Raw genomic sequence first — 19,496 nt, forward strand, 5'->3', positions numbered from 1 at the left:
GCTTCGTTCTTCATACGTTTTTTCAATAGCCTGGATGAGAGAGTCTGTGCTATGCTGAAATTTCCACTAGGTGAGATGGAAAAAAAAAAAAAAGCACAAATTTTAATGGTAGCACTGGGAAGAAGCTCACTGTGCAAATTAGATGCTTAAATTTTCTCTCCCTTATTTTATTGTAAGCAAAGAAATACCGGCTTGGGAACTGAGCTGCACTTAGTCTTACAGAGATGTCTGAAGCTGCGGGGTTTCAAAAGCCTAGTGAAGAAGCCTGATCAGGAAGTAGAGACTTTTTATCTAAAATTAAATCTGCATACAAATTTTGAAAAGCTAACAAAAGAAAAATGTAAAGGACGGCTGAAATATTTTTTTCTTAGTGACTTAAGGTTGCATGTTTATTCCTAATAATTTAGTTCTTTAAGAGAATCCATTGCCTGTAGAGTTGATCCAGCTTCTGTAGTAGGTCTGCTGTAGTGGTAGTTGGTAAAAAAAATAAATCTTTCTCAATCTGAAATGGTGAGATTTACTAAAACGTACAATCCTAATACAAAAATGCTCCAGTTGTAGCAAGACCTAAATGTGCCAAAACTTGTGCTAGTACTCAAAGGTGTCACAGTACAAATGTGACCAGATATAAATTTAAAGGGAGGTGCCTTGTTGAACATCCTAAAACCATTTTTTGTTTCCATTTATTCCTCCAAATGGCAAATTGACACATAGTTCTCCCATAGTTCTCTCTCTTTTTGTTACTGGTCTGCATATTGATACAAAGGTATGAGCTAGGACTACTTCTGTTTAACTAGAGACACATGCACTGGTGTAAATACGCCATCTCCAAATAGCAATGAGACTTCGTGGTGGGGAGGGGGAAAGGGGAAGGGAGGATGGTCATTTCAGTTCATCTTTTTTAACAGTATAAGTGGCAAAGTTGCTCAGGTTAGGGCTGCTTGAAATGTGTCGTAGACTGTCCCGTAGCTTCCTTTCTCCAACCACTTGAAATTCTTTGGGAAGGGAATCTTCCAGAGGGTTGTATCTGTGCTGCGGAATAAACAGTTGTCGTGTGAAACTGATGTGAGCCTTAGTTTTACTCTGCCTCCACTAAAATACACTTTTACGGTAGTTTGTGCAGGATCAGCACAGAGGAGTACAAAGAGGGAGCTTTTCAGTACAAAGGCTGCCTGTTTGGCCTGCCCAAACCACCGTGAATGTGTTTAAAGGGGACTTTTATTACCATGGAAACTCTCAGACAGGAAGGAATTTGTCCTGCCATATCTAGAAAATAGTCTGTAATGGTCAGCTCTTGGAACAAAAGTGTTTCAAATAGCGGGATATATTTAAAAATTCTTGTGGTGAATATGTTTTTTAAAAAAAGAATATGTAAAACCCAATCTTATGCTAATAGACTTTTAGGATGGTGATTTAGGGAAGACTGCCGACAACTACAATGTGAGCAGGGGAAGTGTTACGAGAAATCTAAGAAAGTTTTACCTCTCTGTGTCCAGAAGGCTTCCTAGGTATTGAACGGACGTAGATGAAATATTCTCCCTTTAAGTAGCGTGTTTGTCTGTCACAGCCCTTCATTGAGGGACTGTGTGCCTGCTTGGCTTGAACTGCTGAAGGCAGTCCTCTGAGCACCATGGATTGATTGCTTTTGGAATGTCTTAACTAAAACCTGTTCTTTGACTCTCTTGACAAATATCCTTAGTATTCACAAATGGCCTTTATTTTCCTAAATCACACTGAGATATAGCATATCTTGTCTAATACAAATTCTAATGCCAGATATTTGCACATCCTTCACTCAAGTTGTGCACTGGTATGGAGTAAGTCCAAGTCAGCAATCTTCCCTTCCAGCCAGCAGGAATAGCTGATGGTAATGGCAAGATTTGCCATGCTTTGTGTAGTCTTTGGTGTTGATTTGATTGCGTGTTTGATCAGTTTGATGCAAAATACTTCTTCCACGTATTTGATCAAATTCCTTTTTTTTTTTTTTCCTCTCTGGAAGTGATACCAGCAGATACTGGTTTCTTATGTTCTTTCTATACGGCAAAGGCCTGGCTTGTTTTAATGCTGTGCTTTTCAGGTTAAGTTGTTGAACCACCTGGCCGTGGCCTGAAGGCAATTTGAATGAGTGGTACAGTAATAAGCCGATCCAGTGGGTTGTGCTGCTGGAAATCAGCCGTACCACTCTTGCTTCTTCCCTTGTGCTGTCACTGCTGTTCAGCTGCCCCTGTGGTGACGATCTTCTGATGGCAACTAATGGTTAGATCAGCTTATCTCTAGTGTCAGACTGCACCCGAACATTTTCTTGAGATGTTTGGGGTAAGCACTAGAACGAAAGCATCTTGTTTGTGGTTAGGAACAGGAATAACTTAGAAGGAAAAATTGTCATGAAAACTTTCTGCTGCCCTGTCAAATTTTGCGCTTGCTCACAGCTGCTGAAAATCAATGTTCAAAGTCTAATTCTACATGGCAGGCCAGGTAAAGAACAGTTATATATAATGGAGTATTTCTGTGTGCCTTTTTCAAGCATTGAATGACCTTGTTTGCATTATCTGGGTTAACACTGTAATCTGCTGCTCTCATATCAGGACTTCCGTCTTACACATTGATCAGTTTAGTTTCTTGTCCTCCTGACTGAGGAGCCAAAAGGATTGCAGAAGGTAGTTACAACCAGGATTAAAAGAAACAAACAAGAAAAAAAACCCTACCTGCCTCTTCTTGTTTATAAAACTATCTCTGCTTAATTGCTCTATTTCCCTCATTTGGGGACTGGGGGTAGGCTGCCATCCAAACTGTGCCGGAGTGGGCATCTTAATCAGGGAGAGTCACTTGTCTTTCCAGAAGTGTGGAAACCCCTGTTAGATGTATTTCCTGAATAGTTAACTAAGTTGAGAAAGGAAATACTGGTGACATCATGTATGACTTAATACATATTAACAGCGCAGGTGTTGTAAAGCTGTGAATCTAAACTGTAGTGGAATAATTGTACCATATGCCATTTTTTCCTTCAATTTTTGTTCTTCCTCATTTACCATGTTTGGTTTTTTTCCTCTTTAAAATATATTTCTGTGCTGCTTTGGTTCTGTAGTACCTTTTATTTAAAAAAAGAAGGGGGGGGGGGAAGGCATCCCTCAAACCTGTATTGGTTTTGATCCTGATTCATCCACTGTTTCCTCACTCATTTCGCCAGTATGCATGTGTAGTTTTTGCCTTCTTCCTCACCCTTCCAGTTCTAGGCTTTCTCGAGCCAGCAGTTCTTCATCTTGCCGTGCTTTTCATGAAGAAGGCAAATGCCCAGCTTGCTCTTTTCCGCTGCCTCCTGCTCCCCTGAGGAGCTCGCACCCAGTGCTTGCAGGTCCATGCTGTGTGGCTCAGTGTTGCTCTCCTGATGGGAAGTCTGGGAAGCACTAAATCATCTGGCCACGTACCACTTCCTTCAACTTTTTCCCCAGCAGACCCGGGGGCTGAGTGTGCAGTTTGGCGTGATGGCTGCGTGCAGCTTTAAAGCTCGGGAGCGGGGATGGGCTTTGCTTTCTGCCCCCACCCCACCCCCTCGCCCCACGCCCGCACAGACATTTCCCTGCTCTCCAGCTGCTCTGGTTTCCATCTGTTACAGGGCCTTCTGGTGCGACTGTTTCCTCATCTGCTGAGCCGAGGAAAATGTTGAAGGACCAGACACTGCGCTGACCCTGGAATTAGGGGGTTGTGGTTTTGGAGAAAACGGCTTGCATGATTATTTTCCTTTCCTCTTGGAGACTTGGCATGCAACACATGCACATCTAATATCTTGAGAAACTTCGTTAGGTGTGCTTTCACTTCTTTGTAGCAAACATGTTAACTCAGTTGTGTATGCGATGGTGTAGGCCTATTCTACATGGCAGCTGCCCCCCGCCCTGGGAGGAGCACTGTGCTTCAGTCTGTGATGGGCACAGAAATGTATGGTGATGCTAAACGTTAATTTGCAGCAGACAGAGAAACAGCTGAAGTCTTATTTGTGAAAATAAAAATATGCAACTGGTGAGAAGTAGCAAAGAGCTCAGGGAGGCGTTAGGAAACCCTGGAGCGGCCGTTACTCTCTTGGCCCACGGAGCTGGAGAACTGTACCCTGTGAGGTGTCTTCTCTTTTGGCAGGCAGACGCCTGCTGCCCATCTTCAGACTGCTATTTTAGGCTGCTCTTGTCTTTAGCACTTCTTCCATCCTGCAGTTGCTTAGATTATCCCTTTCACAGACGCTGGGCTGTTGCTCTCCCTTGAGTGACACTGGTCAGTTACCCACAGCAGCAGAGATGGTGGCAATGCAGGCGTGCAACCGAGGAATACTCCTGTAAAGCAAAATAGGTGAACAATAACACGCCTATTTTTATATGTGGAGAATTGTAACCGCTTCTGACTTGCTGGTATGCAGAAGCCCTGCAAAACTTTGTTAATTATCCCTGACAACATATATAAAATTGTGAGAGTGCAGTCCCTTGCTAGTCAAGTTGTCCTAGTAAGTGAGTAGCTTCCCTTTTTCTGACTATTGCGTGTTCTTCCTTTTGGAAGTAGTTGTTCTTGGCTTTTAAAATCTGTTTAGACACTGTCAAATTGGTTTGGATTTCAAAATTATATGTGTAAATGAGAAATGTACCTAGCACCCACTTTTGTAATTGAACAAAGCTTTTATTTCCAGAACCTGACTGCTACTCAGCGTGTGGGAGAAGCGTGCTCTGACAGCTTGGGCTGTTTTTTGAGGACTTCTGTGATCTCACTGAAGGGTTTTAATATTAATTCATCACTAGTGTTATGGTTGTGTTTTGATGATAGTCACTTAGGAGATGGGTGTTAGGCAACCAGTTGAAAATTACTGTAAAGTGTTTTTTTTTTTTTAAGTGGTTCATACGTTCAACTTGAAATCCCAGAGCACATTAAAAGTGCTAATGCTCATTCTCCTGAAAGCAAGGTTTCTATGTATTTCTCAAATTAGCCCCCCTCTGCCCCCAGATACCACCTAATATGGTATATGTAACTTAACCACTGATTTCTAACTGGGGATCATGCATTTAGTAGCTTGATGTTGGCAGAAATTGATAATGGAGAAATAAAACATTATGGAGTTGCTGCTAAGAGGAATTGTTTGCCTTTTGGGAGGATAGATGTATTGCATTATCAGAGGTGTAATATACTTCTGGATGGTTTTCTATGCAAATGCACGACTGTCAGTGCAGCTGCCACATGTTCTGTGCAAAGAAGAGAAGCTCTACGCCTGTGAGATGTGTTGCCTTCTTGAAAAATAAACAGTGAATGAAACTGACTGAGAAGGAGAGGAGTCTGTGAAACAGGAATGTTTGTATTGATGGCTAACACTTGTGTCACGCAGCATCTCAATTGTGTGCTCAGTTGTGCGCAACTACTGTGTGGTAAATAGTTTAGCAGTTTAACTGAGCAATGAGAATGGGTACGGAGATGTCAGGTAAGGGGGTCTGCAAGGTTTTAGAAAGAAGCTTCCCCACCCCGTCCTCTGCACTTGGAAAATTACTAGGGAAGATACAAAATCAGGATCAAGGGGGGAAGCCAACTCAGTGATTTCTGAAGTTCAGGGATAAACAACAGTGGAGTGAGTGTCTACTGATGGTTTAAGCAGTTATTTGGTACGGTAGTCTGTCTAGCTACAAGACTCTCAGGTTAAGTAGCTACTGTATGGTGCAGCAGAAATAGGAAAACAATTTAAATTGACCAAATTAGTGGTTATCTGGGTTTGAATTCAGCCAAAGTTGCAGATGCCTAGGTCAAAAAGTAGTAGGGGAAACTGGCTGGACAGTCTCCTGGCTCCAGTGAAATGTGAAGTTTGTGGTAAACACTGAAATCTTGTCTAGTTCTCAAAACTGTAAGAAGATTTCAGAGTGTGTTCTGTAGCCTTGTTTCATTTGTATCAGTTACATAAAAGGTGGTATGTCTTTTGTGAAATAACAGATGGACGCTGCTTTTCTAACAAAGTATAAATGATTGGACTATATTGCCGTCATAGGCTTGAAATAGAGGCGCTACACAGATTTCTATCTTGTAGATGTTCCTTGCATCACTGCTTTGATGTATACTTCCTCCCTGCTTCTCAAATGAAACTCTTGTCTTTAAACTTGTTTTAGTTGGCTTCAGCTCTGGAAAGAAAGGCTTTTATGGTACTGCTCTGGACCTTACCTGTAAATTCACCCCAGCTTTAATGCTGTTACTTCATTCAGTGTGTTAGAAGGTGTGAGAGGAAGCTCAGTTTCGTCCTTGCTGTGAAGAAGCCATACGGAATGGGTGTGAGACATGAAAAATTAACTGTTCATCCTCAGGTAAAGTAATGTGTCATGGCCATATCAATAATCTCAAATTCTCAGATTATCAACAAAGGCTATTTGCGGTCCAGGCTGATAGCATTGGAGCTGACTCTCCTGGTTTAAATGAACTGAATTGAATTGCATGTTTATTGTAGACAGAAAAAGTGATTTAGCCTGTTTCGTAGTAGAGCATCTTGATGTTGTGGAAAAATGTAATAATCCCTCTTGTATGTGATGCTGCTAGGGATCCTGAGATCCCTAAAGAATAGGGGAATTTTTCCTTTTAAGCAGACAAATGATGTAGTGCTTTTTGGGGGGGTTTCTTGGTGCTTTCATTTTGGTTTGTTGGTTTTTTTGGGTTTTTTTACCTAATGCTTCAATTACTGTTTACTAAAAAAAAATATAGATACATAGAAATTGTTTCATAGCATCTTCCATCCTTTCTAAAGAAAATCCATTTTATATGGAGGTGTCAGGAAGAGTTACTAAAGTACATACACCACTTAGCATTTAGCATTAGTAGCACCTAACCACCGCTTCTGTAAATGCAGGTACTTAAAACCAAAGGTATTGAATAATCAGAAAAATAAGTCTGTCACTTATGGTTTTGGATAAGTATAGATATTCTCTTTTTTGATAAGAGACTGTCGGTATTGTCAAGTCTGAGGCTTAGAATTTGTTCAATGAAACCTTTACTTAGCCTGCCCCTAGAAAGCTTCTTTATAAGTAGCCACAAATCAAACATGAATGCAATCTTCCCCAGAGGAAAAAAGACACACACAAAAAGGTCTTAATTTTAGATAAATACTTCCAGTTTTTGGTAGTAACAGCTTTTGAATATGTTGAGAATGCAGCCTGTGCTGTAACTCAAGCTTGCTGCGAGAGGCATGGCTGACTAGTGAGGAGTGCCTTTGAAAGGGAAGGTGGCAGCTGGCTTACCTGGATGCTCAGAAGCAGGCTGGGACTCCTGACAATCCCAGTGAACAAATCCGGTTGACAGCTGTTGCTATTGCTACTGTGTTGCAGACATCTCTTGATTAAGTTGGTTCCAGTATCTCTTGCTTAATTCGTCTCCTTCTAATTTGCAGAGCTGTACAGAATGTGTTGGGTGCTATGGAGATACGATAGGTGCAGTTGGTGTTAGGTCCTTCTTTTAAGCATCCATTTACACTGAGAAGTGAGACCTGGGTTTGAGGAAAATCTGAACAAAAGAGCCTCCTTAACGGTTTTTTATAAAGACCAGGTGGTAGAAGATCAGTCTGTCAAGTCTTTGTGTGTTTTAGAGTGGTAAGACACTGAAGTTTCTCAAATAGAATTTTTTCCCTCAACAACTTGTTTTTGTCCAAGCTTGGCACACTGATACACAGTGTCCGAGGGGATCTGATTCTGATGACTGGCTGTTACTGACATGAGAAGTTCCACTACATGCTTTGCTTTGAAGCTGGAGTCTCTGTTGAAGACATAACATATACTTTCTTGAGGTGATCTCTCTTGCTTTTATTTCAAAACTAGGTTCAGAGGTCACCATTGTCTGAAAACACAGGGGTAAGTGGATTTCAGGTGCTGAGCAGGGTAGGAAAGGAAGAATCACAATCTTACCTGTTTCATATTTCTGGATGATGCTTTGTGATTGGATATAGTAATTTAAAAGGTGCTGTAAAAAGTTGTTCAGGAAAGCTCATTGTGGAAAGCTCATTTGGCCAGGCTCTTTTCAGTGGTGCCCGGGGACAGGACAAGAGGCAATGGGCACAAACTTGAACATAGGAAGTTCCACCTAAACATGAGGAGGAACTTCTTTACCCTGAGGGTGGCAGAGCACTGGAACAGGCTGCCCAGAGAGGTGGTGGAGTCTCCAACTCTGGAGACATTCAAACCCCGCCTGGACGCGTTCCTGTGTGACCTGCTCTAGGTCACCCTGCTCTGGCAGGGGGTTGGACTAGATGATCTCCAGAGGTCCCTTCCAACCCTATGATTCTATGATTCTATGATTGTGGAGGTTTCATTAGTGGCAGCAGGCAGTTCCTCATCACTTTCAAATACTTCTAATTGGGGGGGACACAAGGAGCTACATTTTATTGCTTTTCAAGCATCACTAATGAAACAGTTATCCTAGTCTCAGCTGTAGGTCCAAATAATATTTTATTATAGAGCATAAGCATTTCATCTGCCACTAATTTCTGTGACTCCTAAATCAATTGATTTGTAGCAGAACCTCATCTGTGCTTTTTCCTCAGCTGTGCACTGTATTATCTGGTTCAGGTGATGTAAGTCTTTGCATGCTAACTTAGAAAGACAGGCCATCAGGACAGTTCTTGATGTACTAAGGATGCTGTAATAATGCCGTTTACTGTTTGCTTAAGTAAAACACGGTGTAGGCGTTCATGCTTTTAGTCTTTTGTTGGCTATTGTATTCTGAATGAAGTTTTTTGTAGAGATAAAATAAATTTAGAAATGTTTAGCACTGGAACTTCAAAGTTCTTAGTACCTATTCTGATTTCTTTCTCTACATAGATCATAAGAAAAAGAATACAATTTTAGCTGTTTGAGTTTTTTCATTTTTTGAGTAGCAGGTTTTTGACCCTTGATAGAGTGAAGATTTTCCTAGTAGCGTTTCTGCAATGTCCTTTAGCATAGCTAGTACACTAGCTGTTGTAGGTCTTGTTCTGACAATCAGACCGTGAATAGGAAATAAAATAGCTCTAAACTTGGCTGGTTACACAAATCTGTATGGTAGTAGTCTTCATACAGTACTTGACGAAGAGACCTGAAGTCTTTTGTTCTAGGGTCTTTGCTGCTTAAGTGTTTTTGCTTATTTGTTTTTTGTTTGTGTTGTTGGCCGAGCCATTTTACTGGTCAGACTTCTACTTTTCCAGGTATTTACAAACACAAAGAAATTGCTAGTCCAGCAAAGTCTGCAGTCTAAACTCTGGAAGAGTTATTAAAATAAATCTTCCTATTTCTCACACTTGTAAAGTAGTATTCTAATCTTTTAGTCCGTCTGTCCCCCTCCTTTAATTTGCTTGTTTTTCATACTTAAAAAAACAACCAAACAAAAAACCCCAAAGTATCAAAAACCTCTACACTAAATTTTAACCTCACAGAAGTCTTCTAGTGAGTAGAAATACATTTTTAGTTTTTTTGAGGGGAGGGCAATATGAGAATGTATTTTTTTGGTTGGTTTTGGTTTTGTTCGTTTGTTTAAAAGGACTTGGAAACTTCTAGTCCACTGTAGATGGTGAAGCAAGATTGATAAGCTTGAAAGGTAAATTTAAATGGAATGTGAATCATTAGGAACATAGTGCTTTCTGTTACAAAAATCAAGAGATTCTGCTTTAATTAATTCTCTCTGCTTTTTGAGAGAAAGTGGAGCTACCTACTGTGAAATGGAACCAGTTTCCAAGTTTTTTTCAGATGAGTAAAAACTTCCTTTCACATCTTATTCATGAATGCAGCAGTGTTCTTGTATGTTCATCATCAATCTCTGTAAAGTTTGTGGAGAATTGAAGGTAGCTCAAGAACTTTCCCGTTGGGCGTAGAAGATTTTGTGGTGGGTGAATGTCAGCTGCTTCTACTACTTGCAATAGCTTGAATGACTATGGCTCTGGGCACTGGGTCAGTGATTATCTTTGACTTGCAAACTGCTTCCAAGTTCTTCACAATCTTGATGAAGAGGGGAGTGAGACTGCATAGTTCTAAAACTTTAGATGACAAACTTTTCCCTGGAAGGCTTTTTTTTGTTTGTTTGTTTGAACATAACTACATTGGAGTCATTTTAGAAGTGTGTATCAATTAAGCAACACGCTTAAAAATACCCTAGTTAGTTTTCTTCTTTGTGAAGAAGAAACTGGGGACCCATTAAAGTTTTCCACGAGAAAATTTGGTTCTCTTCCTTTTGAATCTTCCCTGTGTTTACAGAGGAAAAGCGTTCTAGGTCAATCCTGCCTGGAAAGAAAAGCCACACTGCACACGATGCCTGATGAGGGTGGCACTCATCTGACAGTCCCCATTGTGACTTATAATTTCTGGCACTGCTGCTTAATTGTATAGGCCCCCTTTTTCCACATCTAAGTGAACTTGAACACAGCAGTTTGTTTACTCTTAAATGTCTTAGTCTTATACACTAGGAGCTGTTGAGAGCTCCAAACTCTCCTTCCTTTGGCATTCTCCATTGCATAGAACAGCTTTGTATAGTCATTTATGTTGTGGTCTGAATAAGCACTCATGATCGCTGTGAGACAGGCATCATGTTAAAAAAAAAAACAACAAACAAAACCACTCAAACTTCAGTTGTACATGCAAGAGCCTGCTTCCATTCCACAGGCCAAGAATAAACCACCTTTTATGGCATATCCTTCTTCAAAAAAAAAAAAAAAAAAAGGATGTTCAAGATGTGTATCTTAATTTTGTTAAAACAAACAAACAAAAAACTCAAATAAGTAGTCCAACAAACAATAGTTGTGGAAGGTCTTTTTGGCCCTGCATCTCGGCTCTCCCCCATATTCTGTGGGACATTATTTGAGCTACTTAATGGTCCAGGCAGTAAATGAAGGTTCCTGAGATCTATTCACTCCATTTGCTGCATTGTGTCCTGCAGTGTGCTGTCTTTCTCCACACCCATCCCTCCCCAACCCTTTTTTTTTTTTTTTTTTTACAGTGGACTTTGTTAGCGAAACAATTTAACATTTTTTTTTTTTAAATAATCTATTGCATATGATAAAACACATCATCAGCCTGGTATTACACGTCTTTTTTTTCTTACAGAAAGTTAACATTTGTAAAATCCAGTGGGATCATGTGTGATTTCATTTAAAATACTTCATAAAACATTGATTTTTATTTTTTTCTAAAAAAGATAATTTGTAATCCTTTTCCAATGTAATATGTAATATTTTTTTTCATTGCTGAAAGTATGCTTAAGTGTACCGGGCAAAAATTATCAATACTGGAAGTTGAGTGAGGGCTTAAGCTCAGATGTAGGATGATTCATCTTGCCACATGTAAAGAGCGTAAGGGAGAACTACCATTTTGTTCCCCAATCCTGAAATATGTTCTCTTTAGTTCTGTGAAAACTCTGGCTTTTCACTTTGGATGTATAAGGTGTATTTATCTTCACAGAAATGAGTGTGGATATGTGGTTCCTGTACAAGCGCAGACTGTGATCTACCAGTATTTATGAAGAACACATGTACAGGAAAATGACTCTTAAGTACAAGTCATAAATTGAAATGATTATAGAATATACGTGGACAAATATACCATGTGTGGTATCGGTAGACTGTAATTTCATCAAGTGGTTTTTCAGACTTCATAAACTATGAATGAAACATGATTGTATTGGCCTTATAGCAGGTAAAGTAAAATATAGGGTCTGGCTACTTTAAAGCGCTCATAATTCTAGAGCTGGAAATAGCCTTTTGGGATACGATTAAGTCTTAAAACCTGCCCGTGATTAAAAAAATACATTTCAGTGAAAAATCACATGTTTGGAAACCCTGGGAACCATTTGAGTATCCACCTCATGAATTTTTACAGTTCCCAGCTTTCTGGGTGTAAACACTGCAAGCTACTTCCAGCGAAAGGAAGAGGAAAAGGCCGCGTTTCACTTCGAGCTTCTTCGCCTCTCCGATTATTTTGTTGTTTACAACGGTTTTGTTGGTTTTTGGTTGGTGGTTTGCGGTGGGTTTTTTTTGCGTTTTTTTTTTTTTTTTTTTTTCAGAGTTGGGCCAGGGCGAGGGCTTTGTTTACTCCGGGGGATGTGACAAACTGGAAGGGCTGCGGCCTGAGGCCGCCATGCGGGCCCGGCCAGGCCCGACCCTCCCGCTCGCCGTGGCGACCTCTGCCCTTCTGTATCCTGTGACACTCGGCCTGTCTTTGTGCTCAAGTTTATTCATGATGGATACGTTTCCCTCCCAATCGCATGTGCCGGGAGCCCGGCAGAGTGAAGAGATAAATTATTTTCAGCTGCAGGCCTGGCAGGCCCAGGGCTGGGGGAGGAGGGCAGCGGGAGCGGGGGCCCCTCCGGACGGGGCGCAGCCTCCCCCCCCCCGACCCCGGAATATGAAAAGGGGATGACTCTCGGCCTCTCAGATCCTTTTTAAATGCAAAAGAATGTAGGAAATTGCCAGATCAGTTGGTTAATCAGTGACAACTGCAGTAGGTGCACAAAAAGCACGGCCCTTAACAAGAGTAATCACTTGCGCGGGGTGTTTTTTCAGTGCCTCAGCGGGTCGCCGCTGGCCCCACCTCTTGAATCCCCGGGCCGGTTTAGTGTCAGCTTTATAAGAGAATGTAATTGCTGCGAGATTTCTTCGGGACTGATGGCAACAATATAAGTCTTCTCCCTGCCACCGCATTCCCCTCTCCCCTTGGCCCTACCCGGGGGCGTTTTGTTCACCGGGCCAGCAGTGGGACTGGCGACATGGGCCACGCTTGTCACCTTCAAACCTCGTTTAGGCTTATGTTGAATGTGTTACCCTTTCTAGAGCCGTTTGCAAGATAACACCACTATCAAATATTTTAAAAAGGTATTCCTGAAATATTTTTGTGGCTGCAGTTGTTTCTCTTGCTTATCTAGGGCTATTTTTAGATAAACCGCCTTCTCCTCACATCTGTATTTTGAACTGATGTTGGGAGAGGAGGGTGGTCGTATGACCAAAAAAGGCCTCTTAAAATTCCAGGCTATGTAACACTAAAACTGAAGTGTTTCTGGCTTAGGCTTGTCCCCTCTCCTCCCACCTCATGTTTGTAATGTACTTAAATGTAAAAAACATTTCTTTATTCCTCTGGTTACCTCATTAAAAACCTCTGAGTATGTACTCCTAATGAACGGCTATAAACTTTCCTCTTTTCCTTCTGGACTGGAAAGGAAAGACATACTGAAGCTTCTTACTTAGTGTTGTAGGTGCTGACTTAAAATTAGCAGTGCCCCACGTTAGGAGAAGAGTTTGCAGCCCAGGTGGTGCTGCAAATGCTGGAGTCATTTGCAACGAGGACTGTATGATGTAACAATGAGTCTGGGTGGGTTTGCATCAGAGTACTCCTACGTGGTGCTGTTGTGGTCTCCTGTCGGAGCTCCTGTGAACTTGAGTGACGTAGGATATTGTTTCCAAATGTGTGGCACAGGCTGAACTCTAGCTGGTCATTCCTGCATCAGCTGCTTGACAGCAGCAAGCTGCCAAATATTCGAAGGCTCTTGTGCCCTCAGCTGCCTCTATAAATGCCTGTTCTTTGCCAAAGTATACGATGCATTAAGGAAATCAAATGCAATCTGGTTTCTACTTAAGTATTGTATGGGAAACTCACAATTTCATTAAATTCTTTCCCCAAAGTTGTTACTGACTAGCATTCATGGTGTTTAGCTGACTGCACACAAGCAAAAACTGACTTTAGAGAAAGTGTTTCTCTAAAGAACTAACTGAATTTTACTATGATAGATGTGAAATTAAACTTTTCAGAAATGCTTGTACTGTATTTGCTGACTCTTCCTACTGAAGGCAGAAATACATGAGGTCATTCTTTTCATCCTTGCACGTCCCATCTCCCTTTCCTGAGGCGGGGGGGAACGAGATTCCTGCCATCCTTTGATCTGATACAAACTATACGGACTTAATTTTTAACACAGCTGTCTGTACTGTGTGAAGTGCATACTAGGAAACCATTCTGTATGAAGGGGGGGGAAAATATGTCTTTAGGCATACAGATAACCAAGTTTCTTTTGGAAGTTACAGTCAGGAATCATGTTGCAATCGCTTTACAGATCTGCTCTTCTGTTTTGACTAATCTGTATGCAGGAGGAATGTACCAGGCATGAAGAGTTGTCTGTGACAGCCATGAGAACTAAGTGTTAAACACGCAGGAGTCCAGGCGTGCTTCCCACGGACACGGTCAGGCACTTGCATAACTGTCCTGGCATCAGCAGCGCTATTAGCTCAGTAGGTAAATGAGCTGAAAGGTGGAAGTCTCATTAGCCGTTTTCCCCAGTTTGAATGTCTTGGCATGGCTTTTGCTATGTTGTCAGGGTGTTACATGTGTTTATGAAGTTTTTGGTGAATGTTTTCCCCCAACTTTGTTCATAAAATAAGAATGTGACTTTAATTGCTGTCATTTGTGTCATCTACTTCCATACAGCAAACGCTTAAATTACTACCCCTAACAGCCAGCAGGAGCTTAGCAGTTTTGAAAAGCAGTTTAAATATGCAATGTTTAAATACAGATTTAGTAGCCTAATGTTTAATCCTACATTTTGAGGCTCCAGTCTCAAAATGACCTTTGGCATGGCTTTGGTTTTTATCATGAGAGGTCTTTTTAGCCTAGTTCTTCAAAATAGCATGGTATTTGCAGTGTTTATTGTTTTGTGTTGTAGGTGCATAGTTCCATTATATGAATAACTGTTTTGTCTGTCAAATACTGAAGAGTTTTGTCTGATATATCAACTGATAGCAGTAAAAATATCAACTCTGCATGACACATCTCACTTCAAAGCTTGAAGCAGTCAGTATTAGCTGCCTTCTCAGGTTCAAGAAATGCTGCTAAATTTCTTGTATAGAGGGTTTGATAGCTGAATTGAGGAACCTGTTTATTTACAAAAAGTTCTTCTGAATGGCAGAATGTGAGGATGGCTTTGCGAAGGGCATGTGCATCTGTGTGCTGACCTTGCTGCTTCGTGGTCTTGACTGCCTGGATCTGCTGCTCTGGGACCAAGACTAATGAAGTTCAGGTTTTAGTGTTTGCAGCCCTAGATTGGGTTATGCGTATGCAGCAGCCAGTTTTGTTGCACTCATAAAAGTGGGAAGCTGCCCAAGGCTACTGAGTCCGTGTGGCTCTGAAATATTAAGTTGAGCAATGGTTAACTACTGCTTAAATTTGAGATCTAGCTGTTCAGGATTGGAATGTGGCAGACTGGAGTAAATGTAAGCTTTGTCTGTTGAGACAACAGGGTTGTTAAGCAATTGACTGTGTCCTGGTAGTTGGGATCATACCATTGCTTTGAACAGAGATAGGTTGTCTAGGCAGTCTTAAGGAAATATATTCATTGATTCTTTAGTTCAGTCTTGGTGCAGTCTTTCATGTTCAGGAACACAAAAGCTATAGAATTTTATAGTAGAATCTGTATAGTTTGTTTAAGTTTTTTTTTTTTTAAAGTTCACTGTCTCTTCATACGTTCACACTTATTCAGCAATCCACCTTTCTAAGGGTTCAGGTACTCTGTCCTTTGTGCCCGGAAAATAGTCACTGCTTCATGAATGTCTGTTAGTTTTGACTTAGGGGATGGTAGAGAAGATGATGTACAATGTTTTTAAACCATTTAGTCCAAAAAAAGACTGTAACCACAGTTTATCATGGTCAGTCTTGCTGTTAGTGTGTCTTCTTTCATGGGGAAGTGAACAGTGGCACTTAGTGAATATTTTAGCTAGAATTGTTGCTTGATGCAGGTCCTACCTTTGTGTGTGGACTTTTTTTTGTTTTTACTTTTTTTGGACCAGCCTTGAGGATTTAAGCAGAGGAAAAAATGCATTGCTTGTAGTGAAAGAAGCAAAGATATGATTGCAACTTAAAATAAAGCTGTGACTCTCATGAATTGCTTAACTGTCTAGAAGACACCTATCCTGTTAGTGTAGAAGGTTGAAAGCTTATGAGGTAATTCCAGTATTGACTGTTTTCTTATCAAAACGTTGGTTAGTTTATTTTGATCAGGCTGTAGCTGCTGCTGTCTTTCATTCTTCAACATGTGCTGTTAGCCAGGTATCACATCAGAGGTGTGACTTTTATTTGGGGAAGCAGAAGAAGGTTTGGCAAGAGCACAACTGACTGTAAAGGGCTGTGGTCGTTAAATTTAAGGCCAAACTTAAATCTGAAGAAATATTACTACAATTTTGAGACATCTTCTTAAACACATTCTCATGCTGTGTTTTAAACTAATAGCTTTAGCATCAACAGCTCAAACATTAAATCAATTCATACTTCAGATAAAAATGCAGAACTAAAATAACAAATAGTGGCACACGGTGGTTTTGCTCTTAATTTAGGTGATGGATTTGTTTGCATACAAACTGCATCATAAGCTTAGTGGGTACTTTTCTTTTGAAAGACCATGTGCTCAGGAAGCTGGGTGAGTGCTAGGTTCCATAGCATGTCTCCTTCATTGTAAAGTACAATCCTTAGCCCGAACCTGCAAATTGGGATGTAGTCATCTGGGCAGAAATAAGGTGTTTAATTAAACAAAACCCTTACCCATAAAACCGAGTTAAAATAGGGTATAGTAGCAGGTCATAACTACTGTTAGCTGACATTATCAGTGGCTGATTCTGGCCTGAATTTTAATAGAAGCCTATCAGTTGAAAAGCAGTAAACAAAGCGGTACGATTCAAATGCACGCTTGCTGCTTGTAACCTTGTTTCTGGAAGTGCTCTGTTAGCTTGTCTATAACTGATAGCAAAGAGAGTTCTTCTATGTAGATTTCAGTTATTTTTATTGCAAAGTTTCATTAGTGCTTCAGGAGAGTAGAGCATGCTTATCTTCAAAAATTGTTCTTTCAGTAGGCATGACAGAAGGAGTGAAAATTCTTACCTGTTCGTAGTTCTGTGGTTGTGAATAGGTTAGCTGATGGTGAGACACTCTACTTAGTTCAAGTTTGATATTGTGCAGATTACATCCGTGACTGGGAGGTAACAGTATCTGTGCTCCATGCTTTTTACCATTTCCAAGCAAAGAGACTGTTCCGTTAGATGGAGACTCTCAGTACACACTGATATCCAGCTTTGCCAGCTCCTGATGGCCGTGAGCATCAGCAGAGGTAGCAGTGTCAGAACTCCTCGAGCAATTTTAAATCACTGGAGGGTTCTTTATCCCGTGTTGTGGTTGAACCCCAGTTGGCAACTTAGTACCATGCAGCTGCTCGCTCACTCCCCTCACTGTGGGATGGGGGAGAGAATCAGAAGAGTAAAAGTGAGAAAACTCGTGGGTTGAGGTAAAGACAATTTAATAAGTAAGGCAACGCAAGCAAAGCAAAACAAGAACTTCATTCACTGCTTTCCATTGGCAGGCAGGTGTTCAGCCATCTCCACGAAAGCAGGGCTCCATCACACGTAACGGTTACTTAGGAAGACAAACACCATCACTCCAAATGTCCCCCCCCTTCCTCCTTCTTCCCCCAGCTTTATATACTGAGCACAATGTCACATGGTATGGAACATCCCTTTAGTCAGTTGGGGTCAGCTGTCCCAGCCATGTCTCCTCCCGATTTTTTGTGCACTCCCAGCCTACTTGCTGGTGAGGTGGTGGAAGGAGCAGAAAAGGCCTTGACTGCTTAGCAACAACCAAAACCACCAGTATGCTGTCAACACCATTCTCATCCCAAATCCAAAACATAGCACTATACCAGCTGCTAGTAAGAAAGTGAACTCTATCCCAGATGAAACTATGACACCATGACAGAGCAGTCTTAATACCAAAAGCTTGTTTTGGTGAAGGAGGCTCATTCTCACCTTGGTTTTGGAACTTCCTTATGTTGTGCTTTAATAAACTGGTTGAGGTCATAAATATTACAGATGGTTTCTGCTTAATAAAGAAAATAAAATCAGAAGAAATAGATAGTAGAGATATGAAGATGGCTCATAGGAATTTTCCCCCAAGTGATTTAGAAATATAAGTGTTAATATCCCAGCTGAGCACTAAAGAGATTTAAGAGTGTGGTTTTAAAGGTGACATTCAAATGCTATTTTAAGAGGAGTGATAAATGCTTGTGCTTTTCCTCTTGCCCTCTGCTTTATGCTGTAGAAGGTCCTCTTGACAATGGGTACAAGAAGTGTAATAAATGTGCTGATACTTTCTCCCTAAAACTTGTCTGGGACAAATTGCCTTCAGTTAAAATAGTCTGGCCTGGCATTTTGCATCCAAAGTGACTGGAGGCATCCCTCCTCTGCAACAAAATGCAAGATGTGAAAATACAAACTTGTAAATCTTCTTTTCTTTGATCACTGATTAAGGACAAGTTGGTATCTGCAAGTACAGTTGATACTAAATTATGGCGAAGATGCAAAAATAGTTGTTTTTATTTGCTATGTGGGTGGGCTTCCTTGACTATTGTCTTAAAGTTTATTTTGACATATAAGACATAGCATTTAAAATTCTGATCTTAAGAAAGAAAGATAGCATTAGGCTAGTTTTGTTCATAATTAGGAGATCCAATCAAAATCTTTTGAGTTGTTCCAGAAAGAGGACAGGGGACGCATTTCAGAACATGCCGGTCTTCCCTGTGAAACACCTAAATGGGAAACTTTCTGAATATGCTTTGTTGCTGTGTGTTGCTTCTTTCTTTTTTCCAAAGTACAAGTGTGTACCCTGTTAGGTTAGCATTTTGTTATTTAAATTCTTTTACCATTACTAATGTTCCTGAGTGAGTTTTCAAGATTATAATTCTAGAGAGAATAAAACTTCAGTGTGGTCTTCTAAAGTGCTGTAGTTGCAGTTAGTACCATGATTGCCTGAAGATGAGTAATGAACTACAATGATAGTGTTCCCTGCTATCATCATGAGAGAAATTAGGGTATGGATTGAGAAATCTAGCCTATCATAGAATGAAGCTTTTGAATTTGACTTTCTTACACATATTGAGCATGTAGTTTTGCTTAAATGGGAAGAAGTGCTGTGTCTTTCAGTTTACAGCTTCATTAAATTAAGATAAATTGTGTGCTTAAAAATATATATATATATATTTTTTTTCCTTCCTAAATGCTAAGTCTTGGCATTGGGTGTGTTTTAGAGGGTCATCCCTGTGCACGTTTGAAAAATCTGTTGTCCGTGTAACTAACTTTAGTCCGTCGTAGGACTTGGTGCTTCTGCTTGCTCATCTGATTACGCAGCTCAGGGGAATAAGGTTAAGGACACGCTGTTGGTAACTAGAGCGTTTTCAGGGCTTTAGTTCAGCAGATGGGCTGCTTGGCTATATTCATACATCTGCCTACCTGCTGTGGCAGCTGCTGCTGCTGCATGTTGTGTTCTTTTGTTCTATTCCACCCAAGAAAGGAGCACTAGGAAGTGTAGTGAATGGATTAATTTAAGGTTAAGGCTAGTATTTTGCTTGCTTCCTAACTCTCTATCGTAATAAAGCTTCTGATAAAGCTAATGAATCCTTCATAAATTGAAATAGATTTTTAAGATGTATTTCAAGGGCTGAAACTAGCTAGCATTGTCTAAAAAAAC

At 40.6% G+C, this 19,496-nt stretch overlaps 1 protein-coding gene across 6 annotated transcripts in view; it reads left to right on the plus strand.

Annotated features, from left to right (window-relative positions):
* The window catches only part of CHD7 (chromodomain helicase DNA binding protein 7), a 133,677-nt gene that overhangs the window by 23,494 nt on the left and 90,687 nt on the right, over window positions 1-19,496 (plus strand). For 4 of the 6 annotated variants that reach the window (XM_063326925.1, XM_063326930.1, XM_063326931.1 and 1 more), the window contains exon 2: window positions 14,087-14,231. The exons of 1 other annotated variant lie outside the window; for it this stretch is intronic. The gene's annotated coding sequence lies outside the window, so the exon portion shown is untranslated. The remainder of the gene's footprint in view (window positions 1-14,086; window positions 14,232-19,496) is intronic. One more of the 6 variants, XM_063326928.1, reaches the window with a different exon arrangement.

The sequence above is a fragment of the Chroicocephalus ridibundus genome, chromosome 2 (assembly GCF_963924245.1).
Source record: "Chroicocephalus ridibundus chromosome 2, bChrRid1.1, whole genome shotgun sequence".
In the NCBI taxonomy this organism is placed as follows: Eukaryota; Metazoa; Chordata; class Aves; order Charadriiformes; family Laridae; genus Chroicocephalus; species Chroicocephalus ridibundus.